At 39.7% G+C, this 26,889-nt stretch overlaps 1 protein-coding gene across 1 annotated transcript in view; it reads right to left on the reverse strand.

Annotated features, from left to right (window-relative positions):
- The window catches only part of LOC126187496 (uncharacterized), a 166,042-nt gene that overhangs the window by 14,061 nt on the left and 125,092 nt on the right, over positions 1-26,889 (reverse strand). The gene's annotated exons all lie outside the window — the stretch shown is intronic.

Below are 26,889 nucleotides of genomic sequence, written 5' to 3' on the forward strand. Positions count from 1 at the left end.
AACCTGGAGTTATTTCTTCTAGAAAAATCCGTCTGTTCAAGGACCATTTTTTTTTAAACTGGTAGCCTGTAAATACAAACTTAGTTTTTAGGAGTAGCTGCATCACTTGGAGAAAAATGTTCATTAATGTTAACACTAATCAGGGATACATTTTCTGTAACCTGACTCATTTCACATTATTTCAATAAAAGAATCATTCAAATACTCTATGGAACCTAACTAACTAATCGATCTTCAGACTTTAGACTACAACAAACAGCAATGCATAGGCATTCCTTATTAGAGACAATCTTCACAAAGCTTTTCAGTAGTTGTACAAGGCATAGTCCATATCAATTCAGGCAGGCTATGAAAAAATCTTACCTTCATAGTCTCGGATGTTATTGAATTTAGCGTATGTTAAAATGAAGGACTAAGTAAGGAACACATATTTTTTTGTTTCTCCAAAAAAATTTCTGCTCAGAGATACAGCTCCCCCAAAGATGACACTGCGCATACCAATTTGAAGATACGAATTTTGGGAAAAATTTCTAAATGTTGTATCTCTGGAACAGTTTGGATATTTTGTTGTTTTTATTTGAAAGATAACTGCTTTATGGTTACAAAAAGATCCTCCATTTGGACTTACCTGTTAAAGTTCTTTTACTATAGTGTTCTGATTTTTTTTTTCAAAAATGGCAATCCATAAAATTTTGATTTTTTCTGTTAATTAGTACCATATAGTTTCCCTGAAAAGGAGAGTTTCCACTTCTAGATTGAACAGGTTTTATAAACAATTGAAATTTTTGCCGTACATAAAACATGTCTCATTATCACATTATCGCATGACAGGCTCATAAAAATCAAAACCCACCCCTATTTAAAATAATTTTAGTTTTGAAAGATGAGTAAGAGAATCATTTTTCAAGCATTTTAAATGGTTCCAAAATGTATGTGAAAGGTCCAAAGACCTAAAGGTTTCAATTTATACAAGTTCTGTACACTCTGTTTTGTACTGAAATTAGCCAGTCAATGAACTAAAAATGTGTTCCACTGTTTCAGTATCTTCCTTTAATATAGAGTGATGCCCTCCTGTTAAACCAATAGGAATTGGAGCACTTACAGTCTTCAAAACATTCAGGAAATGATCATGATGGTGTTGTTGCTGTCCTTCAGCTGGAAACCGATATCCAGCACTGGTCCATATGGTAGCTTCACAAAGTTCACTACAATTCTGTATAACTGGCATCTATAATCTCAGCAATCCACCAGTCACAGTCATACACATGCCACTAATACACCCCCCCCCCCCCCCCCCTTTTCTCAGGTTGTGAATCGGAATATTATCCTGCTGTTTTTGAGGTGTTGACTGAACAAATGAAATTTCTTCTTCCTTGCTCTTTAAAGTGCATGCAATATGAGTTCACCAATCACTTTGAGTCCAAAAATAAGTCTTCTGAATTCCTTTCACAGGAGTAGTTTGTTTGGACCGTCTTCTTTTTTCAGCTCACAGAATTCTTCGATTTCCTCTTTGGAGAAAAGAGTGAGGGGCTGTGGATGTGTAAGATTTCACGACTCTCTCCTCAGCATTCTGAATCGCAGCTGTATTTGGTCGAGAAAGATTATGTTTTGTAGCATGATGCTCCAGCTGGCCTCCTACACCATCACAAGGCCCCTTCCCATGACCAGTAGCACTGCATACTAAATCAGTTGGCACAATGCAACTTACTCGATTCAAACAGCTGGTAACGATTTTTAAAATGACTAGCAGCACCATCAGAAATAATGATGATCTTCTCTGCCTCTGTTTGCAGTTGAAGAAATTTGCGCATTGCTAGCAAAGCACGTGATGAGTCATGTCCTGTGTCATCACTTATAACTGCAACATTTGCGACCTTGTTAAAAAATATGTCACTCCTGTAAAAATTGAAACCTGGTCATTACTCCAATGATGTACTTCTTGTGGGAGAATTACAGGACAATTCCTGGCAAAATCACAGTGAAGCACTAAACATAGTTCTTCAGCCTGTACACACCCTTTCACTTCTGCACTGTGTTGTTGTTGCAATTTCTTCAGATGCTGGTGTGTTACTGCTTTCACTGACCATTTACCAAGTTCAGCACTGGAACTGTCAAAGGCAACAGTTTTCTTAATTAGTTTACTTTCCTCCCATGATGCATATGTAATTTCTGCAGAGTTATCAGCTACATCTTCCAGGCGAAGTGTCTGTAAAGACAGTCCTCCCTTTCCAGGGTAGTCACCACATTCTTGAAACAAACAAGTATCTCGCTTTATGTCACAGACTACTAATGGACTTCACGCGCCCAACCAAGGTGTCATATGTCACATGCTACAGTAAGTTCTTCAAAGTTACCAAATAAAGTTCAAAATTCGCGCAGTACACACATAAACAGACATTTCTAGGTGGGTGTGGAGCTACCCACTTAAGTCATACTGCATAAAATTTTGATCTTCCAATATGTGAAGTTGTATAGTTGCTCTTATAAATTGCAAAAGTTTCTTTAATATCCAAGTCAATGTACCTCTTCACTTTCACAACTTTTTGACCTTAAACTGTTACAGTTATTGTGTCTTTTTTGTTGGCACTCTGATGAGAACAGTCTCATTTGTTTTCCAGATAAAATGACTGCACTATTTGAACTTGAGCTGCTTCTACAATATGACCGTAATAGGGTTCTGGTATTCCAAAGACTCCATTTACAGACATCACATTTCTTGATTTGTTCACCACGTACTTTGATACTGATGGAATGTGGTTCAAATTTTTTTTTAATGTCTCTGGAATAATAGTTAAAACTTGCACTTTTTCACTGTAGGATGCACAATATTCAACAGCTGAATTGATATTTGTGAAAAATTCCTGGCAAGAGTGCTTTGGTTCATTTTCTTCTGAAGATTGAATTTCTCCTTTGAAGAGTGTGGTCAGTTTTGCTGTAGTGTATTTATCCACAGCTTTAGTAATTTCTCTGTGTTTTCTTGATGCACAGAGCTTATGACTCGACTTCATTGACCACAGTTTCTTAACAGGACTTGACTGATTCAGGGTATTTAATTCTTCTTCTGTTGATGCAAAATCTGCATCACCTGCACCATATGAGACTTCGTCTCGTTCAGATACTATCATTGTTGTTATTCTGTCAAAACATTTAGAACACAAAAAGTCGTCACAGGAAACATATTCACTTTGAAACAGTTTTCAAATGAGAACACTTATTCCCAACCTGAACAAAGTTTCCCCCCCCCCCCCCCTCCCCCACAACTCACTGGATGGTGTCAGATTTCTTAGAAGCCTCTTCAGTAACCAAATTAGCACTTAACAACTACAATACAGAAACCTGCAATGAACAACCTCGACAAAGAAACTGACAAGAACTACAACAAAGTGTAAGAAATATCTGCAGCAATGAAAGTGAAAAGAAATAACTGCAACAAAGACAGTGGTAAGAAATAACTGCAGCAAAGACAATAGAAATAAACATTGTAACACAGAAATTGGTAAGAGACATTACCCTTGAAAGTTAACAATATATATATATATATATATATATATATATTTAAATAAAACCGGTCTAACCTAAAAGTGGAAGCTCTCCTTTACAGAGAATATAGTACTACATGGTACTAATCAACAGAAAAAAATCTAACTTTCTGTAAATTATAAAATAAATTCAAAAGGCGACAGTAAAAGAACTTTGATAGATATGTCCAGGAGGATACCATTGTAATCATAAAGCAATTATTTTTCAAATAAAAAACTCTCACAAAATATCTGGAACTGTTCACAGATACAGCACTTTAAATTTTTTTTCAAAATTAGCATCTTCAAAACGGTGTCTGCATTGTCATCTTTGGAGGCCTGTCCAGAATTTTTTTGTGGAGAAAACAAAAAAAAAAATTATGTGTTTCTTACTTACACCTAAATTTAACTTATGATCGTTGATGCAGCGCATGGTCTACAGGGCCTGTGATTGCTGAGAAGAGACAGAGAAATTCAATAACATCTGAGACTATGAAGGTAAACCCCCCCCCCCCCCCCTCATGCCTGAAGTGATATGGATTATGCCACAAGTAATTGGTCACTTGCCTCCCTCTTTATAATTCGCTGTTGCCACAGGGTTGAAGTAAGTGGCATCCCTGTGGAATAAGTCTTCCCAGTGCATCCCACTCATGCTCAGTAAATGTGTAGACTTCTCTATTTACACAATGTCATCACTTCCAAATGTCTTATCACTATGATCAATCCTGAGGATATGGGCATGGGCTTCCTTGGATATTAAGCTGTAACCCATTACAGCATGGAAGATCTTTTCACTATCACAATAAAATACCATTCCCTTGTTTATGAACTTGTAGCACCTCCGTTCTAGGTGGTCAATTTCCTGTTGTGGAGAAGTCCATATTGCCTCTCTGATCATCACTGCAGAGACAGTTTTTATTCTTAGATTATCACATGTATGATGCAGCTACAACCATTAACTTCAACTATTCCCTTTTGTTTCTGACAGAAATAATTTCCTTGTGTCTGATAGTAATACGAAAGTGCATAGTGGTGTTCTAGCATTTATTATGAAACTCATCTGCGTCATAATTCTGTGGGTACCAATTTCCTTTCACGTTCAGTTTTAGAAATCACCATTTAAGTGGAAAAGTGAACTGTCACAACATAAATATATGGGAAAGACAGCAGTCACATACCACAGTTAACCATCACAGAGACTCTCCAAAATTCTATGTGCTATATGCCATAGCCCAAGAAAAGATTTGTGAACTGTTCTTTTTTGCAGAAAAGACGATTACAAGAAACATGTTACTGGATATGTTGCACTCTGGATTTTTTCACAATTGTGAGAAAAAGCCGAAAAAATTAATTTTTCAATAGGATGGAGCACCACCACACAGGCACCAGCATGTAAGAGCATTTGTTAGCAATAAGCTGCCTCACCAATGGATCAGATGCAAGGAGTGTTCCACTCTCTCTTGGCAACGCTGAACTTCAAGGTCTTCTGAACTCATGGTATGTAATTCCTATGTGCCTCCCTTTACAACAACTCTGGGTGAAATGCAATACTGCATACCAAAAAACAATGAATGTAGCAACTCCAGAAACGCTTCCAAAAGTATAGGACGAGTTTAACTATCATCTGGATGGTGGGCATACTGAACATTTGTGAAAGGTAAATGAAAACTTTGATACTAAATGTAACTGTAAAAAGTACCCCACAGTTGCATGCACATGCTTGTAAAAGATTTACCCTTGTAAAATCTGACAGTTCTTTTGAATATCAAAACTTTTTACACCTAATGCATAAGTTAAAGTTCACTACAAGTTTCTATCTTACTTCATGAAGAAGATACAGTGTATAAAATAAGATGAATATCTCTGACACCTTATGTATGTGAAAGGAGACATTTATTCTGATTGAAAAATAAATGTGATCCAAAGATGATGAAAAAAGTCCAATAATCCACCATGTTTTAGCCATTACTGCACCTTGATTTAGTGCAGAGACTTGTCTCAATATGAAGTTAAATACACTCCTGGAAATGGAAAAAAGAACACATTGACACCAGTGTGTCAGACCCACCATACTTGCTCCGGACACTGCGAGAGGGCTGTACAAGCAATGATCACACGCACGGCACAGCGGACACACCAGGAACCGCGGTGTTGGCCGTCGAATGGCGCTAGCTGCGCAGCATTTGTGCACCGCCGCCGTCAGTGTCAGCCAGTTTGCCGTGGCATACGGAGCTCCATCGCAGTCTTTAACACTGGTAGCATGCCGCGACAGTGTGGACGTGAACCGTATGTGCAGTTGACGGACTTTGAGCGAGGGCGTATAGTGGGCATGAGGGAGGCCGGGTGGACGTACCGCCGAATTGCTCAACACGTGGGGCGTGAGGTCTCCGCAGTACATCGATGTTGTCGCCAGTGGTCGGCGGAAGGTGCACATGCCCGTCGACCTGGGACCGGACTGCAGCGACGCACGGATGCACGCCAAGACCGTAGGATCCTATGCAGTGCCGTAGGGGACCGCACCGCCACTTCCCAGCAAATTAGGGACACTGTTGCTCCTGGGGTATCGGCGAGGACCATTCGCAACCGTCTCCATGAAGCTGGGCTACGGTCCCGCACACCGTTAGGCCGTCTTCCGCTCACGCCCCAACATCGTGCAGCCCGCCTCCAGTGGTGTCGCGACAGGCGTGAATGGAGGGACGAATGGAGACATGTCGTCTTCAGCGATGAGAGTCGCTTCTGCCTTGGTGCCAATGATGGTCGTATGCGTGTTTGGCGCCGTGCAGGTGAGCGCCACAATCAGGACTGCATACGACCGAGGCACACAGGGCCAACACCCGGCATCATGGTGTGGGGAGCGATCTCCTACACTGGCCGTACACCACTGGTGATCGTCGAGGGGACACTGAATAGTGCACGGTACATCCAAACCGTTATCGAACCCATCGTTCTACCATTCCTAGACCGGCAAGGGAACTTGCTGTTCCAACAGGACAATGCACGTCCGCATGTATCCCGTGCCACCCAACATGCTCTAGAAGGTGTAAGTCAACTACCCTGGCCAGCAAGATCTCCGGATCTGTCCCCCATTGAGCATGTTTGGGACTGGATGAAGCGTCGTCTCACGCGGTCTGCACGTCCAGCACGAACACTGGTCCAACTGAGGTGCCAGGTGGAAATGGCATGGCAAGCCGTTCCACAGGACTACATCCAGCATCTCTACGATCGTCTCCATGGGAGAATAGCAGCCTGCATTGCTGCGAAAGGTGGATAGACACTGTACTAGTGCCGACATTGTGCATGCTCTGTTGCCTGTGTCTATGTGCCTGTGGTTCTGTCAGTGTGATCATGTGATGTATCTGACCCCAGGAATGTGTCAATAAAGTTTCCCCTTCCTGGGACAATGAATTCACGGTGTTCTTATTTCAATTTCCAGGAGTGTATGTAATGACAGAAAGAATTCATATGAAACCCATTTTTGCAGAACAGAATCTCTGCACTTCTTCAAATAAGTCATACATGGACAAGTCTAGTAGCAAAGAAATATTTAAGGGAACAACCAGGAAAAAAAGTCAGTGAACACTGATAAAGTAACTTCTACATTTTCCAAAAGTATCATTTGAATAAAAGTGACAAGTTATGGCGATTTATTTCAGCTGTGTAGTGGAGGTGAACAAACTTAACCTCCCTTTTTATGTCAGTAAATATTTCCAACTCTCATAAAATCTTCATCAACCAACTCTTAAGATCAAATAAATTCATCTTACAAATCATGTGAATGTAATATTTTATAAATAATTTTAATCCTTTTTTATAAATCAAGTTATCTTCCTTGTATAATTTTAATTTTCTTACATAAATAAATTTCATTACGTGACAATTAAAGCTTAAAATTCAAATAAGATGGAATAACAACAATATGAAAATGACAGATTGCTACAACACACAAAATAGGTTTCATGTTCATTTCGCTTCCTTGTTTACAGTTCACAATGGAGTTACGTACACTGAAAAGAAGATTCCAGCAAGCTCCCATCTAACATAAATCAGAAAATTATAAATTCAAAATCAAATTAAAAGTGTGCCTCATTACCCACTCCTTTTACAAATGATGTGTATATGTAATGTGTATGCGTAATGGGGCCCCTTATGGATATGGCAGCAAGAGAGGGGAAGAAAACCAATGTGCACTCTGTGTGCATACCGGGGGGAGTCATTCCAGATATGGAAAGGGTCCTTCCGGATGCCATGAAGGGTACAGGGTGCACCCATCTGCAGGTTGTCACTCATGTTGGCACCAATGATGTGTGTCACTATGGATTGGAGGAAATCCTCTCTAGCTTGCGGCGGCTATCTGGTTTGGTGAAGACTGCCAGTCTCGCTAGTGGGATGAAGGCAGAGCTCACCATCTGCAGCATTATCGACAGGACTGAATGCGGACCTTTGGTACAGAGTCGAGTGGAGGGTCTGAATCAGAGGCTGAGTCGGTTCTGTGACCGCGTGGGCTGTAGATTCCTCGACTTGTGCCATAGGGTGGTGGGGTTTCGGGTTCCACTGGATAGGTCAGGAGTCCACTACACACAGCAGGCGGTTACACGGGTAGCAGGGGTTGTGTGGCGTGGACTGGGCGGTTTTTTAGGTTAGATGGCCTTGGGCAAGTAAAGAAAGGGCAACAGCCTCAAAGGGTGTAGGGCAAAGTCAGGACATGCGGGGATCAAGCAGCAATCGGTATTGTAATTCTAAACTGTCGAAACTGCGTTGGTAAAGTACTGGAACTTCAAGTGCTGACAGAAAGCACCGAAGCTGAAATCGTTATAGGTATGGAAAGCTGGCTGAATCCAGAGATAATTTCTGCCAAAATTTTTACAAAGGCACAGACGGTGTTTAGAAAGGATAGATTACATGCAACTGGTGGTGGCGTATTTGTCGCTGATAGTAGTACGAGGTGCATTCAAGTTCTAAGGCCTCCGATTTTTTTCCTCCGGACTGGAAAGAGATAGAAACATGCGCATTGTTTCAAAATGAGGCCACGTTCATTGTCAATACGTCCCAGAGGTGGCAGCACCGTACGGCAGATGGAATTTTACCGCCAGCGGCGAGAATGAGAACTGTTTTAAATACTTAAAATGGTGACTTTTCCTTACTTGAACAGCGTGCAATCATTCGTTTTCTGAATTTGCGTGGTGTGAAACCAACTGAAATTCATCGACAGTGAAGGAGACATGTGGTGATGGAGTTATGGATGTGTCAAAAGTGCGCTCGTGGGTGCGACAGTTTAATGAAGGCAGAACATCGTGTGACAACAAACCGAAACAACCTCGGGCTCGCACAAGCCGGTCTGACGACATGATCGAGAAAGTGGAGAGAATTGTTTTTGGGGATCGCTGAATGACTGTTGAACAGATCGCCTCCAGAGTTGGCATTTCTGTGGGTTCTGTGCACACAATCCTGCATGACGACCTGAAAATGCGAAAAGTGTCATCCAGGTGGGTGCCGCGAATGCTGACGGACGACCACATGGCTGCCAGTGTGGCATGTTGCCAAGCAATGTTGACGCGCAACGACAGCATGAATGGGACTTTCTTTTCGTCAGTTGTGACAATGGAACCGCCAGTGCTGAAAAAATGATGGTGTCCATGTTCTGGGACAGCAAGGGCGTAATCCTTACCCATTGTGTTCCAAAGGGCACTACGGTAACAGGTGCATCCTACGAAAATGTTTTGAAGAACAAATTCCTTCCTGCACTGCAAACAAAAACGTCCGGGAAGGGCTGCGCGTGTGCTGTTTCACCAAGACAACGCACCCGCACATCAAGCTAACGTTACGCAACAGTTTCTTCGTGATAACAACTTTGAAGTGATTCCTCATGCTCCCTACTCACCTGATCTGGCTCCTAGTGACTTTTGGCTTTTTCCAACAATGAACGACACTCTCGGTGGCAGCACATTCGCCAGCCGTACTGCTATTGCCTCAGCGATTTTCCAGTGGTCAAAACATACTCCTAAAGAGGCCTTTGCCGCTGCCAAGGAATCATGGCGTCAGCGTTGTGAAAAGTGTGTACGTCTGCAGGGCGATTACGTCGAGAAGTAATGCCAGTTTCATCGATTTCGGGTGAGTAGTTAATTAGAAAAAAAATCGGAGGCCTTAGAACTTGAATGCACCTCATAGTTTATCCTGTAGTGAAGTAGAAGTGGATAGCTCCTGCGAACTATTATGGGTGGAGCTTACACTCAGCAACTGAGCTAGGTTAATAATTGGCTCTTTTTACCGACCTCCCGACTCAGCAGCATTAGTGGCAGAACAACTGAGAGAAAATCTGGAATACATTTCACATAAATTTTCTCAGCATGTTATAGTCTTAAGTGGAGATTTCAATTTACCAGATATAGACTGGGACACTCAGATGTTTACGACAGGTGGTAGGGACAGAGTATCGAGTGACATTATACTGAGTGCACTATCTGAAAATTACCTCGAGCAATTAAACAGAGAACTGACTCGTGGAGACAACATCTTGGACCTACTGATAACAAACAGATCTGAACTTTTCGACTCTGTAAGTGCAGAACAGGGAATCAGTGATCATAAGGCCATTGCAGCATCCCTAAATATGGAAGTAAATAGGAATATTAAAAAAAGGGAGGAAGGTTTATCTGTTTAGCAAGAGTAATAGAAGGCAGATTTCAGACTACCAAACAGATCAAAACAAAAATTTCTGGTCTGACACTGACAATGTTGAGTGTTTATGAAAAAAGTTCAAGGCAATTGTAAAATGCATGATAGACAGGTACGTGCCGAATAAAACTGCGAGGGACGGGAAAAACCCACCGTGGTTCAACAACAAAGTTAGGAAACTACTGTGAAAGCAAAGAGAGCTTCACTGCAAGTTTAAATGCAGCCAAAACCTCTCAGACAAACAGAAGCTAAACGATGTCAAAGTCACCATAAGGTGGGCTATGCGTGAAGCGTTCAGTGAATCCAAAAGTAAAATTCTATGTACCGACTTGACAGAAAATCCTAAGAAGTTCTGGTCTTACATTAATTCAGTAAGTGGCTCGAAACAGCATATCCAGACACTCTGGGATGATGATGGCATTAAAACAGAGGATGACACACATAAAGTTGAAATACTAAACACCTTTTTCCAAAGCTGTTTCACAGAGGAAGACCGCACTGCAGTTCCTTCTCTAAATCCTCGCACATATGAAAAAATGGCTGACATCAAAATAAGTGTACAAAGAATAGAAAAGCAACTGAAATCACTCAACAGAGGAAAGTCCACTGGACCTGACGGGATACCAAACCGATTCTACACAGAGTACACGAAAGAACTTGCCCCCCTTCTAACAGCCGTGTACCGCAAGTCTCTAGAGGAACGGAAGGTTCCAAATGATTGGAAAAGAGCACAGGTAGTCCCAGTCTTCAAGAAGGGTCGTTGAGCAGATGCGCAAAACTATAGACCTATATCTTTGACATCGATCTGTTGTAGAATTTTAGAACATGTTTTTTGCTCGCGTATCATGTCATTTCTGGAAACCCAGAATCTACTCTGTAGGAATCAACATGGATTCCGGAAACAGCGATCGTGTGAGACCCAACTCACTTTATTTGTTCATGAGACCCAGAAAACATTAGATACAGGCACCCAGGTAGATGTCATTTTCCTTGACTTCCGGAAGGCTTTTGATACAGTTCCGCACTGACGCCTGATAAACAAAGTAAGAGCCTACAGAATATCAGACCAGCTGTGTGGCTGGATTGAAGAGTTTTTAGCAAACAGAACACAGCATGTTATTCTCAATGGAGAGACGTCTACAGATGTTAAAGTAACCTCTGGTGTGCCACAGGGGAGTGTTATGGGATCATTGCTTCTCACAATATATATAAATGACCTAGTAGATAGTGTTGGAAGTTCCATGCGGCTTTTCGCGGATAATGCTGTAGTACACAGAGAAGTTTCAGCATTAGAAAATTGTAGCGAAATGCAGGAAGATCTGCAGCAGATAGGCACTTGGTGCAGGGAGTGCCAACTGACCCTTAACGTAGACAAATGTAATGTATTGCGAATACATAGAAAGAAGGAACCTTTATTGTATGATTATATGATAGCGGAACAAACACTGGTAGCAGTTACCTCTGTCAAATATCTGGGAGTATGCGTGTGGAACGATTTGAAGTGGAATGATCATATAAAATTTATTGTTGGTAAGGCGGGTGCCAGGTTGAGATTCATTGGGAGAGTCCTTAGAAAATGTAGTCCATCAACAAAGAAGGTGGCTTACAAAACACTCGTTCGACCCATACTTGAGTATTGCTCGTCAGTGTGGGATCCATACCAGGTCGGGTTGACAGAGGAGATAGAGAAGATCCAAAGAAGAGCGGCACGTTTCGTCACAGGGTTATTTGGTAAGCCTGATAGTGTTACGGAGATGTTTAGCAAACTCAAGTGGCAGACTCTGCAAGAGAGGCACTCTGCATCGCGGCGTAGCTTGCTGTCCAGGTTTTGAGAGGGTGCGTTTCTGGATGAGGTATCGAATATATTGCTTCCCCCTACTTATACCTCCTGAGGAGATCACGAATGTAAAATTAGAGAGATTTGAGTGTGCACGGAGGCTTTCCGGCAGTCGTTCTTCGCGCGAACCGTACGCGACTGGAACAGGAAAGGGAGGTAATGACAGTGACACGTAAAGTGCCCTCTGCCACACACCGTTGGGTGGCTTGCAGAGTATAGATGTAGATGTAGATATCTCAAGTCAGGGATTGAAAAGTTCTGTTAGCTACATGACAAGTAGCAGTTAGGCAAAATCAAACAATGGAAAGAGCAGGATGGAATAACAACAATATTAAAAGGATAGATTGCTACTCACCACATACGCAAATGTTAGAAACCAGACCGACAGTGTTATGGTACATAGAAAGGAAACAATTTGAATGGTTATGGCCGTATGAGACATGTGAATGGTAATAGAATCCTTCTGTAAGTGTGGGCATGGTGATTTTCAGAAAATCTCTCTCTTCCCAGATCAATTTTCCAATCTTTGCATTAAAATGTTTCACAGACACCTCATCCAGGGCAGGCGTTAGTGTCTGAAGTCACTGAGTCACAGAAAAATCCTTGTACAGAAGCAGAAAAAACACCCCTCCCACAAGTGTGCGCACACACACACACACACACACACACACACACACACACACACATATATATACCACATGGGAAAAATATATATAAAAAGCAAAGATGCTGTAACATACTAAACGAGAAAGTGATGGTATGTTGATAAACAACGATGTGCACAAAGGTTAGGTAGTTGTGTTGCCTCCAAAACACGATAAAGGGTGGAGAAATTAGGGGAAATTTCGAAAAAACTGCGTGTAACTGTATTAAAAGGACTGGTTATGTGGTGGCAGATAATGAAAATGAGGCTAACAATTGTCTGATGAAGAAATAATAATGTTAAAACCTGTGGGAAGCTGCTACAAAATGATCAGTGATGTGGGAAAAATGGGAATGGAAATAAAGCAAAAGTTGTTAGAACTAGCTGAAATGTTTGTTTAACAGGTGAAAGGAACTAAAGCTGTGAAATAGTATTCACGAGGTTACACGAGAAATGTTTGTAAACTGGGAACGGTGGATGTTTTTTTATTGTGTCTATCAACATACCATCGCTTTCTCATTTGGTAGGTTACAGCATCAATGTCCGACAGATGCGCGTCGTTTGGTGATGATCGTGTGCTCAGCCGCCACTTTCATCATGCTTGGCCTCCCAGGTCCCCAGACCTCAGTCTGTGCAATTATTGGCTTTGGGGTTACCTGCAATCGCAAGTGTATCGTGATCGACCGACATCTCTAGGGATGTTGAAAGACAACATCCGACGCCAATGCCTCACCATAACTGCAGACATGCTTTACAGTGCTGTTCACAACATTATTCCTCAACTACAGCTATTGTTGAGGAATGATGGTGGACATATTGAGCATTTTCTGTAAAGAACATCATCTTTGCTTTGTCTTCCTTTGTTATGCTAATTATTGCTATTCTGATGAGATGAAGTGCCATCTGTCGGACATTTTATGAACTTTTGTATTTTTTTGGTTCTAATGGAACCCCATGTCATTCTAAGCATGTGTGTCAGTTGGTACCTCTCTATCTACATTACTCCGTGATTTATTCAGTTTTCAAATTTATACTGACTTTTTGCGTCAGCTTTCAGACAACACTACATACAAAGTTTGCCAAGGTAATCCCATTCCTGATGTCCAGGCGGAGCTAGCTTCAAGGAATCCTCAGAACCTTAGGCCCCCTACAAAACCTTTCACCTGACTCCATCAACCTCCTGACCCCACAGACACCCCGCACCCCTACCCCCTACTTAATAAAATTCACAAACCCAAACATCCTGGCCGCCCCATTGTAGCTGGTTACCAAGCCTCCACAGAACATATCTCTGCCTACGTAGATCAGCACCTTCATCCCATTAAATGCAATCTCCCATCCTTCATCAAAGACACCAACCACTTTCTCAAACACCTGGAATCCTTACCCAATCTGTTACCCCCGGAAACCATCCTGGTAACCATTGATGCAACTTTCTTATACACAAATATCCCACATGTTCAGGGCCTCGCTGCGATGGAGCACTTCCTTTCACGCCAATCACCTGCTACCCTACCTAAAACCTCTTTCCTCATTACCTTAGCCAGCTTCATCCTAACCCACAACTTCTTCACTTTTGAAGGCCAGACATACCAACAATTAAAGGGAACAGCCATGGGTACCAGGATGGCCCCCTCGTACACCAACCTATTTATGGGTCATTTAGAGGAAGCCTTCTTGGTTACCCAGGTCTGCCAACCCAAAGTTTGATACAGATTTATTGATGACATCTTCATGATCTGGACTCACAGTGAAGAAGAACTCCAGAATTTCCTCTCCAGCCTCAACTCCTTTGGTTCCATCAGATTCACCTGGTCCTACTCCAAATCCGTTGCCACTTTCCTCGACGTTGACCTCCATCTGTCCAATGGCCAGCTTCACACATCCATCCACATCAAACCCACTAACAAGCAACAGTGCCTACATTTTGACAGCTGCCACCCATTCCATATCAAACGGTTGCTTCCTTACAGCTTAGGTCTTCGTGGCAAATGAATCTGCTCCAGTCCTGAATCCCTGGACCATTACACCAATAACCTGCAAACAGCTTTCGCATCCCGCAACTACCCTCCCAACCTGGTACAGAAGCAAATAGCTAGAGCCACTTCCTCATCCCCTCAAACCCAGAACCTCCCACAGAAGAACCCCAAAAGTGCCCTACTTGTGACAGGATACTTTCTGGGACTGGATCAGACTCTGAATGTGGCTCTCCAGCAGGGATACGACTTCCTCAAATTCTGCCCTGAAATGAGATACATCCTACATGATATCCTCCCCCACTCCACCAAGAGTGTCTTCCGCCGTCCACCTAACCTTTGTAATCTCTTGGTTCATCCCTATGAAATCCCCAAACCACCTTCCCTACCCTCTGGCTCCTACCCTTGTAACCACCCCCGGTGTAAGACCTGTCCCATGCACCCTCCCACCACCACCTACTCCAGTCCTGTAACCCGGAAGTTGTACATGATCAAAGGCAGAGCCACGTGTGAAAGCACCCACGTGATTTACCAACTGACATGCCTACACTGTGAAGCCTTCTATGAAGGAATGACCAGCAACAAACTGTCCATTCGCATGAATGGACACAGGCAGACAGTGTTTGTTGGTAATGAGGATCACCCTGTGGCTAAACATGCCTTGGTGCATGGCCAGCACATCTCAGCACAGTGTTACACCGTCCGGGTTATCTGGATACTTCCCACTGACACTAACCTATCAGAACTCCTGAGATGGGAACTTGCCCTTCAATATATTCTCTCTTCCCGTTACCCACCAGATCTCAACCTCCGCCAGTTTCAAGTTGCCGCCGCTCGTACCTCACCTGTCATTCAACAACATCTTTGCCTCAGTACTTCCGCCTCGACTGACATCTCTGCCCAAACTCTTTGCCTTTACATATGTCTGCTTGTGTCCGTATAAGTGCGGATGGATGTGTGTGTGTGTGCGTGTGTGTGCGCACAAGTGTATACCTGTTCCTTTTTCCCCCTTAAGGTAAGTCTTTCCGCTCCCAGGATTGGAATGACTCCTTACCCTCTCCCTTAAAAACCACATCCTTTTGTCTTTCCCTCTCCTTCCCTCTTTCCTGACGAAGCAACCTCGGGTTGCGAAAGCTTGAAATTTGTGTGTGTGTTTGTATGTTTTTTATTGTCTCTCTCAACATACCAACGCTTTCATTTGGTAAGTTACAGCATCGTTGTTTTTATATATATTTTTCCCACATGGAATGTTTCCCTCTATTAGTGAGAGAGAGAGAGAGAGAGAGAGAGAGAGAGAGCCACTGACTTTGGGCACTAAGGCCTGCCACAGATGAAGTTTCTGTGAAATGTGTTAATGTAGAGCTTGGAAAATTGCTCTGGGGAGAGAGAGATATTTTCTGAAAATCACCATGCCCGCACTTACTGAAGGATTCTATGCCATTCACATGTCTCATATGGCCATACCATTCAAGTTGTTTCCTTTCTGTACACTGTACTGCTCTGGACTGGTTTCCAACATCTGCCTGATGTCTTCATTCTTTACACTTTCCATTAATGTGGTTTTGTAACACCTTCTCCAATACATCATCTCCTATGGAAGCAATCTTCTTTCATTTTCTTTGCCAGTGTCCTTACTTCTGTCTTAACTGACAAAACTTGTTAAAAAGCATCAAAACCGTTGCACTTATGTTGGAGCATGAAAATTCATTTATTATCTAGAACTGCCAAAAGGGGACACAAATGTGCAGGATGAATGACATTGATGTATCATCCCTCACTTGGTCACAACATACACAGCATGGTTTGCATCTGAATGTTTCTGATAAGTGACTACTTGCACAACTGGTTGCCAGAAGCATTCAGTCTGACCAAAGCAGTATCCATTCTATCCCAGTGACTTTCACTCTGTCCCTTAGCACTTTTCAGTGTAAATTCCTCCAAGAGAGAGAGTTTCAGAACAAATATAGTTAAACTGAAACAGCTACTAATACAACAAAATCCATCAAAACAACAAAAGTCTCATAAATAAAAAGAATGAACTTTCATATCCATTCAGGAAGATGACTTCTTGTGCATGTCAGCAAGTCATATGAAAGTAAATCATAACTGAACATAGTCACCTTGATGGATATAAGCTAATATCACACTACTGTAGAACTAATAAGAAGAAAGGGGTAGTGGCTATAAATGCAGAAGTCCTCCTGCTTTCAGTTTACTGAATTTACACTGAACAGCTTTTTGAATGCTGCGCCACAATAGTGGATCAGGAAGCACACGAGCTTTTAGTACTGATAGTTTACAGGCCACCAGCAGGAAATATCTTAAGCTTCCCAAACAATTAGAAATAAATAGCTTTAATGTGGTTATGCAGAGTTAACTGGAGAAACACTGTTTTTAGAGAGTTTATAATGTCAGTTTCCTGTTACATAGTATTGACTGAGAGTACCTAGAGCTAATACCGTCCCAGCTTTTGATTATTTTCTAAGAAAACAGACTCCATTGTCATTAACAATTCTTAACAATTTCTGGAATATTCTGTCAGTTCTTGGAGGAACATAGACATATTAAAAACTTGAACACATAGTATTAATGTTCAACAATAATATTTATTTAATATTTCATTAGGAAGAGGATTTCATTTTCTTAGGCCATCATCAGACAACTTATTGTTTTATTTTCTGACCAGCAGGCCGTGGCTGACTTGCCAGAGGATCTGTCATCTCTTTTAGGAAATACTCAAATGAATGTGGTTAAAGTTTTAAAGTTCTGTGACTTGTCCAAGTTTTTACCACGATTTTAGGGAGAGGGTCTTAATTTGTACACAAGGTGACTGGCTCACTCATATTTTATGTAAGTGGCCAGCCAGTGACAATTTCCTGTGGCATCCTTGATGCTCCTTTCTAGTTTTCCTTACATTTTATTTTCTTATACAGCATTTTTCATCTTTTCCCACTTTCTTTGCATGTATGCTTCCATTTTACTAAATTTGTCCACAGATAATGTAATATTTAGAGAGAGATTGAACAAATAAATCTTACATTGCAGTATCGTACATTCAAATATTACAACTATATGAATATACAAATACATAAGCAGATCAGAAGGATGTAGGTTGCAGTAGTTATTTGGAGATGAAGAGACACACACAGCATAGTGTGGCATGGAGAGCTGCATCAAACCAGTCTGCAGACTGAAGAACACAACAACAACAACAACAACAACAACATGAACGTACAATCCAAAAATGTTGTGCAAGTAACTAATGGCACAGGCTACTAGGTCATATGGAAAACCTGGTGAATGTTATTCACCAGATATAATAGACCTAAAAAGGAGGGAAGGGGAAGAAAGAAGTCTATGGAATGTGGGTGTGGACCAGTTACAATGAGCTTGTTACCTAATGCTAAGAGAAATAATAACTGAATGCTGCTATTTTAATAAGGGTAAGTAATGGAACTGTGTTTCATCAATTGGACCTGGTCAGAATTTTTTGATTGGTGTTTATTAATGACCAGAATTTCAAGTAATTTTAGTTTTCTCTCTTTAGGTCCTTTATGGAGAACACCACACTCACAGCATATGAATGACATTCATTCTGAGCATGTGCAGCAAAGGTGGAATCTTTCTTTTTCAGTCTCCAACTCCTTTCATGCTTAAGTCGGGGTGGAATCTTTCTTTCTCAGTCTCCAACTCCTTTCATGCTCAAGTCAGTTGTAAGGGCGCAAATGCGCATGGCAGTCAATGAGAATTGGTGATATGCATCCTTACTGTGAATTTGAGATTGCAAGATCATGTGTGTTTGTGTTTACAGAAATATGTATAAGGCTGTGAACTGAATTGCAAAAGAATACGTTTAAGTAATAATATTTGAATGCGAGGTGTCTGTTCCTTTGAAAGAACAGACACCATGCAGATCCTGCAGCTGTGAAACACTGTACGTAAATTGAAGGAGGTGACAGCAATCAGCTGCAGCATGACATTAAGCAGAATCAGCAGCGACAAGTGAAAATGTGTACTGGAGCAGTCCAGTTTATGTTGGAAATATTCTGGGGGCACCATGCACCTGCTCGTGACATCAGAGCAGGCAGGTCTCAGAATTTGCAGAGCAGTGCAGTGTGCCATGGAGCTACATCCATGGCTAAGTTCTGTCATTATGGACTTGGCAACTAAGGTGACCCTTAGAAAACACAGGACTGGATTTGACTCAGAAGTGTCGTTAGACTCTGTTCTCGTTAAGGTTTTGTCGATCAGAGGTTAAACCAATCTGTAATTAGAATAATAAACCCACGTTTGTGAACCTACGAGTGCCTGTTACCACATAACAGTAATAATTTCACAGGAGAAGTCTGGTGGATGGTGGGGTCCCTTCGAAGCAAGTAAGATGATCATATCAAGAAGGAGAGAACCCTAGCACTGTCTAGTAGTTATGGCCCTACCTGACTGACCTACATATACTTTCCCACACAGACTGCAGGAAATTCAATAAATTCCACTCCATTCTAAATGCGGAACCCTATCTTTACTGCTGAAGAGAAAGTGGGCAACAGTATTCCTAGTGTAAAAAACTGGAGTATAGTTCCTCAATTTTAGTCTCCAGGTAAGAACATGTGAAGTCCTATGCACATGTACCATGGGGGCCCATTTGTTGTTAGTGTGGCTTTGTGCTGTCTGAGGAGGATAAAGGAGTGCTGTTATCCTCTGTCTCTTCTTTTTGCTGAGAATGTTGTCAATTAGGGTACAACTATAACCTTTGCTGTATGGTGTTTCTTTAATTACTTTCCATTCATTTTCAAAATCTGGTCTGGATTGTGTATAGAGAGTAGGCACCACACCATGGAGTGGAGGGCTGCATGTTTGTGTATTATAGGATGCTGTGAATTGGCTGGTTTTACTGTGTCTATTGAAGTTATTTTCCTGCAATATCTTAAATAAATGCTGTTGCTTACTGATGTCAATGGTGACGTCTAAACAGGTGATAGAGTCTCCTCCCAACTTCATTGTAAATTTGATTGTACTGTGGTGTGCATTCAAATGTTGCAAAAAATTATTTAGTTATTAGGTGGTATTTGTCCACAAGCACAGTACATCATCCACTGCTTAGTCCAATACTATATTTTAGAACTCAGATGGTCTTAATCTAAAAATGTTTGCCCAAAATTATCCACAAACATTTCAGCTAATGAGGGGCTCTATGGGGATCCTACTGCTAACCCATCTGTTTGACTGAAGGGAGCCAGTTGAAATTGGAAATAATTTTGCTTTAAGCATGTTTCAATTTCTATCCTTACATCTTCTGTCTCCACTGGATATGTTATGGTTTTGTGTAACAATTATGTTAAAATTTCCATTGCATCTGAAACAGGAGTATTGGAAAACAGGCTGCTAACATAAAATGAGACTAATTTTGCACTAGATGGAATGGTATAGTCTATTAGGTATTTGGAACCACTATCAGTAAATACAGATTTGCAGGTTTTAATGAGGTTCTCCACTTCCATAGCATATTTCATTGTGGGATTATTACCTAACTCAGGTAACAATATATCTGCATTTACAGTTTTTAGTTCATCAGCTACCAGATGTTTCGTAGATACATCTCTGGCAAAGAATATTCAAGATCTGCTTTCAGTATGTCTAGCTGTTTTTCAGAAATACAGGATTTCATAGCATATTTAATTCCCTTATTTAAAATCTGGAATTCTTCAGAACAAAAATTTAGACTTGATACGTAAATGACATGTTCTGCAAACTATTGACATTTACAGGTTGTTGGGGCTCATTTCAGTTGAGATAACCATTCGATTTTAGCTTTCTTGTGGAGGTATATCAGGTTTGTTATTGGCATGCGAATCTTCTTTGACAGTTTTATCAAATTCATCTAATTCACAAGAGTGTGGCGGTGCACAGCCTACTATCTATATCACAAACCAAACCAGATTCTGCAAATGAATTGAAAATAATTAAAGAAATAGCATACGGCAATTGTTAAAGTTCTACTCTAACTGAGAAGACACTTGGCAAAAAGAAGAGACAGAGGGTAACAGCACTCTCTTATCCACCCCAGATAGCACAAATTCACACTGATAACAAATGGGCCCCCATGTTATGTGTGGGTAGGACGTCACACATTCTTGCCAGGAAATTAAAATCCAGGAAATATACTCCAGCTTTTTACACAAGGAATACCGTTGCGAACCTTGTGTTCAACAGTAAAGATAACATTCCACCTTTAGAACAGAATGGAATTTATACAATTTCCTGCAATCTCTGTGGCAAATTATATTTAGGTCAATCAGGTAGGGCTATAACTACTACACTAACAGCATGAAATGAGTTGGAGACTGAAAAAGAAAGATTCCACCTTTGCTGAACATGTTCTGAATGAATGTCATTTGTATGATGTAAATTTTGATCATTTTCCATAAAGGAACTAAAGGCAGAAAACTAACATTACTTGAAATACTGGCCATTAATAAACACTAATCAAAGAACTCTGATCTGGTCCTTCTTGACCAAACACAGTTCCATAATTCACCCTTATTAAAATAGCACCAGATTTATTATTTCTCTCACCATTAGGTAACAAGCTTGTTATAACCAGTCAACACCACATTCCACAGACTTCTTTCTCACCCCCCTTTTTTTACTATTCAACACATTCACCAGCTTGTCCATATGACATAGACTATGCTATTACTCTCATTCACAACATTTTTGGTGTACACTCATATAGTTTTAATATTTTAACATACTGTATTATAAGATTTATTTGTTCTGTCTCTCTTTGGGTACTACATTATGCTTGTGTTTTGTATTGATATAATCATAAAATGTCCCATATCTTTGTACAACAATCTTTGTACAGCTATGAATTTTCATTGAAGCTGTGTGGTCTTCTGTTTAGTATTAAGTTACCTGATGATGGCCTAAGGAGCTGAAAGCCGGTTCATAATGAACTATTAAATAAATATTATTGTTGAATATTAGAACTGTGTATTCAAGTTATTAGCAATGCTGAATGCCGTAATTTTGAAGAAGACTGCATTATCTAAGTCATTCTTTTTTCTTGTCTTGTACAAAATCAACCAAGATAATGTGTAGCTCATGAAATGTTCTGATTTACATGTGTTGGAGCTTACAGTCTTCCATTATCTGCTTTCTCTTATATAGAATATTAGTGATATATTTTATTTATATAATTCTCACTGTGAAAATTATATACTTCTCATTGTGAAAATAAGCATTTGGTGCGCATCATGCAACTGAGAGTAAGTGCTTCTTGCTGGACAACAGAATGCTACTAGTATCATTCTAATAATCTGAGTCTGTCATGTCATTTAAACATAACAACAGTTACTCCCTTTCAAACTTTCTGGCAGATTTAAACTGCATGTCAGACCGGTACTCAAACCTAGAACCTTTGGCTTTCGCAGGCAAATGCTCTTATAACAGAGCTTGACTCACAACTCACACTCACAGCTTTACTTCTCTCGGTACCTCATCTCCTACCTTCAAAACTTACTTCTGAATCAATCCTCCACCTGTTTTTCTTTTTTCTTCCCTTTCCTTCTCTTTTTTACCATTACAATTTTTGGTAAAATAAATAAGAGGGCAATATGCTGCTGTTAATGCAAAACTGCTATGTTGCATTACATAATAATTTACAAATTGAAATCTTTAGAGAATGTTAGTGTGGTAGGATATGCAGGACTGAAGTTTCAAAGGCAAAGTACTAATCTGGAGACTGAGAAATTTTTCTTTTTTTCTTTTAAAGTGCTAACCATAATTAACTGAAAGTCATGAACAGATTCTCACAATATGGAATTTATGCTTTTATCTAATAACCATCAAACTTCAAATGAGCCAATAACTTGATAATGACAAGCCGAAACTGCAGCTAATTTTGGAGCATTTATTTTCATTATGACTTTTGTCTTATACTGACGTAAATTATGCTGTGGGCCCAAGAGAATGGGAACCATGGATGACAGTGTCATATGAAATAATTGAGAACATTCTGCAATTTCTACACTTGAAGATTAAATTACTGAAGTTTATTGAAGCAATTGGGTACAACAGATGAAGCCTACATATAAAGTTATTCCATCATATGTTCATAAACATAAAACAGACATGATTTACATAAGCTTACCAATGTTATTTTCACAGGTCACTTGACAATGGCTATAAGCTGAAACAGGCCTGTCATGTAAAATATTTAAAGAAACATATTACCTTACTGCAGCTATTTCTGGAGCATTCATTTTCATTATGTCTTATAATGACGTATAATATGCTGCAGACCCCCAACGGAATGGACAATAACTTTATTTTACCACTCACTTTTAAATAATAGGGCTCAGTTTTAGGCATTGACTTGAAGTCATAAAGGTGAATCATGACAAGATTACATGAAAAAGTACTCTATCACATAATCATAAACAATGACTTGATTATAATGTTTATAGGGAGAGTATGGGAAGAATGTTGAGGATAAAATTATAAAACAGACAGTGTTAATGGAAAACGTAACTTTTTGTTTACAGTTTGAGTCTTGTTTTCCCCTAAAACAAATAAGACAAAATTGATTGGAACCAAAGATAACGAGTGGAAAACTCCTGGGATTAAAATAGAGAGAGATAAATGTAAATCGGACAACAAATAACGATAAATATTTAAAATAGCATTGCCACTAGTATGGTAAAATCCTCAAATGTATAATTAAAAATCCTGTACTAAAATCAAACAATAAACATGCCAAGAATATCACAAAACAGTTTTGGATCATTATTAAATATGAGAGAAACAAACACAGTGACCCAACAAAATTGAGCCACCACCTGGCAGACATGGTAGCACTTTATACTCTTTGGTAACCGAATTCAATGATTACTTCCTCACAGTGACGGCAAACACTGCACCCATGATAAAAACCAAATACAGATGCAACAGAATTACTATTGTGGAAGGTGCATGCACTATCATCTAATAACAGTTTCAAAATAGAACCACTAAGGAGATTACAGAATTTATCAGGTCACTAAGACGGTTATAATTCTGCTGGCTACAACAGTGTTTCTAATGGAATATTGGAATCTTGTGCTGACTTGACGGGATTAACCTTAACCCTTAACTCATGAAGTGACCTTCCTGTAACTCCTATGTTTAAATAATGATTTAAGGTGCAAATTATTTGAAATTTTTAATTTATGTCATGTTAACATAAATGAGCTATTACAGAACTGAATTTTATGTTTTAAAAATTTATATTATCGCTGAAGCAAGTAAATTTACATATAAAACTAAATTCCAGGGTTTAAATTTGCACATAAAAATTCCACTCAATAGGTAGTGTACAAAATTGACATTCATTGCCGGAATCTACATTTTTCTTATCATCACTCAAAACTCCTTTGATTTTAATCAACACTTCAAGTATTTCACTGGAGAAACAGACAGATCCCCACCACAACTATCCTAATGTCTTCTGGTAAAATAATAATTTTTTCATCTACTTCTTGATCTGCAGCACTGAATCCTTCCTTTGTATGCCATCTAACAATTTCATCAAACTCGGGAAAGTTAAAATTGCCACATTCTTGCAAACAAATTTTGTATTATACCATATTTTACTGAAGAAAACAGCTACGTAGTTCGTGAGGCATGGTCTAGGAGGTCCTAACAACTATCAATAATGTATGACAACAACAAGGTGACAATGCAACTGACAACAAAACATTGTAGGGCTGCTAATTTGAGAGTAGGGGGAATATAGAAGCATTTTGCCACAACCAACCTCGATGAGTGAATCTGAAAATTTTCACACAATCTGAGAGACACCTCATGAGTTAAGTGTTAAGCTAATTTTGTAAAGAATCAATAACTCTGAGCATATCTTCTGGCAAAAATTGAGAGATGCTGTAACAACATCCATCTACAAAACTGGAGATAAACAAACGACTTCTAATTACAGAACTACATCACTCCTCCCAACATTCCAAAATTCTACTACACAAATTACAATATTATGGCATTACTGGAATACCTGTTGCATGGATGAAACTTTACCTTCATAACAGAAAGCAGACGATCTCATTAACAGACGGTCTCAGACTAACCTCAGAATGGGGAAGCATAACATGTGTAATGCCACAAGGATTTGTGCTGGGCCCAATCTTATTTGTAACCCACTTACATGATCTTCCAGTGACTTAAAAGGACTTTTCAAAAATGTAAAGTTTTTTGGTGATACAAGCATTTTAATCAAGTATCCAAACTCAATTCTTCCAGACAAAACTCAGATGATAGCTGAGAAGGTCAACAAGTAGTTCACAGCTAACTGTTTATATCTCAATCTCACAAAGGCTTGTGTTATGCAATTTCGAAACAAGCAATAGCAACCAGTTAGTAACATAAGCAGACATTAATGGTCATATACTAAATGAAACACACAGTGAAAAATTCCTCGAGTTCACCTGGATAACAAGTAAAAATGGAATCAACACACAGACAAACTAATCAAGAGGTTCATTTCAGCATGTTAGGCCTTTAGACGCATTTCTCATTGTGTTGACCTAATGACAAGAGTGTTGGCCTTTTTATACCTTTCCACTCACTGTTTTCTTTTGAAATTATCTTCTGTGGCAGTGTATCTACAGCACAAGGGAGCAGCAAGAATATTGAGTAACGCAGATAAGGTGCATCTTGCAGAAGCCTTTTTATGGATCTTAGAATTCTTACACTCACTTCCAAATACATTTAATCCTTGATCATTTTTGTTGCTGATGTTACAAAATCAGTTTCAGCGAACTGTCGTTTGCATTGTCACAATATGAGACAAAAAATATGTTTCATGTACACTTTACCTTCTTGTTTAGAACGGAGTTAATTTTCAACAAGCTCTCATCTAACATAAAGCAGGACATTACAAAACCCTAACAGCTCAAAAGGAAATTAAAAACATATCTCATTAGCCACTCTTTTTGCAAATTATTTGAATACATATCTGGATTCAGGGACTGACAAGTTCTGTTAGCTACATGACACGTAGCAGTTAAGCAAAAGCAGACAATGGAAACAGTAGGATTTAATACCAACAATATGGAATGGCTGTATTACTATTCACCACACAGATGAGGTGTTAAGTTACAGCCAGGCACAATGACAAGAATACTACAAATATTTAAACTTTTGGACACAGTTATCCTCCTCAACCCTATCACCCACACCAGCAAATTGCTGCTCACATCAGGTGCAGTCGTAACTGGCCTTAAGCAGCTGGAGGCAATAGCCACATGTGTGTAAGTTGTTGGTCTGTGAATGTGAGAGAGTTCTTCTTCTGAGGAAGGGCTCTGTTGAAAATATTAAATATTTGTAGTAATCTCTTCACTGTGGTAGTCTGCAACTCAACACCTCCTCTATGTGGTTAGTGGCAATTTATCCTTTCCATATTGCTGATAAGTAGCAGTGTTTGCTATAAACGTACATGCCAAGTAGTACTGTACTGTAAGGGGGACTCAATATTTAAAGATTTAAGGAAATATTTTCTTTCAACAATACAATTCTAAACTAGTCAATATTTAGCTACTAACAGCACATGAACAGCAGCTATATAGTGAAACTGAGAAAGCAACAGATTTTTTTTCCTCAAATTATCAACTTTCTTTCTAATTCACTCAATTATTTTAGAGTTTGAATAGCAGTAATCAGTATGGTGCTCATTTGTTGTTAATATAATATATAGATTAAGTTTTCATCACTTTCTTGTCTTTCTTTAATGTACACCTTGACTTGTTTCACATCCTTGAAGGTTCTCCTTCTTGATGGGATCTACAAAACACAATATATGAATGAATACTGCACAGCACTAAATGTAATAATGTTCACTACAAAGGTTTCGGGTTTAGCAGATAAACAAACATCCAGTGCAGCAGAATTGTACTGATACTTTTACCTTTTATATTCCATGCACGTAAAAATAATATCAAAAACATTAATATATGCCTCTTTCTGCTTGCATGGCAAAAACAAATACCATGCTTTCTAATCAATAAATGTTTTTCATTATAGCATAGTGAAACTCCATAGACAGTTGTAATAGAAAACATCACGGGCTTTAAAGGCTGACTACCTCAATGTACATGTGCTTTGTTTCCATAATTGAACAAACATCATGTTCCATGAATTATACATGGATTTGTGATCACCTTTATGAAGTTGACTGCAAAAATAGCAAAGATGTTA

The sequence above is a fragment of the Schistocerca cancellata genome, chromosome 5 (assembly GCF_023864275.1).
Source record: "Schistocerca cancellata isolate TAMUIC-IGC-003103 chromosome 5, iqSchCanc2.1, whole genome shotgun sequence".
Lineage (NCBI taxonomy): Eukaryota > Metazoa > Arthropoda > Insecta > Orthoptera > Acrididae > Schistocerca > Schistocerca cancellata.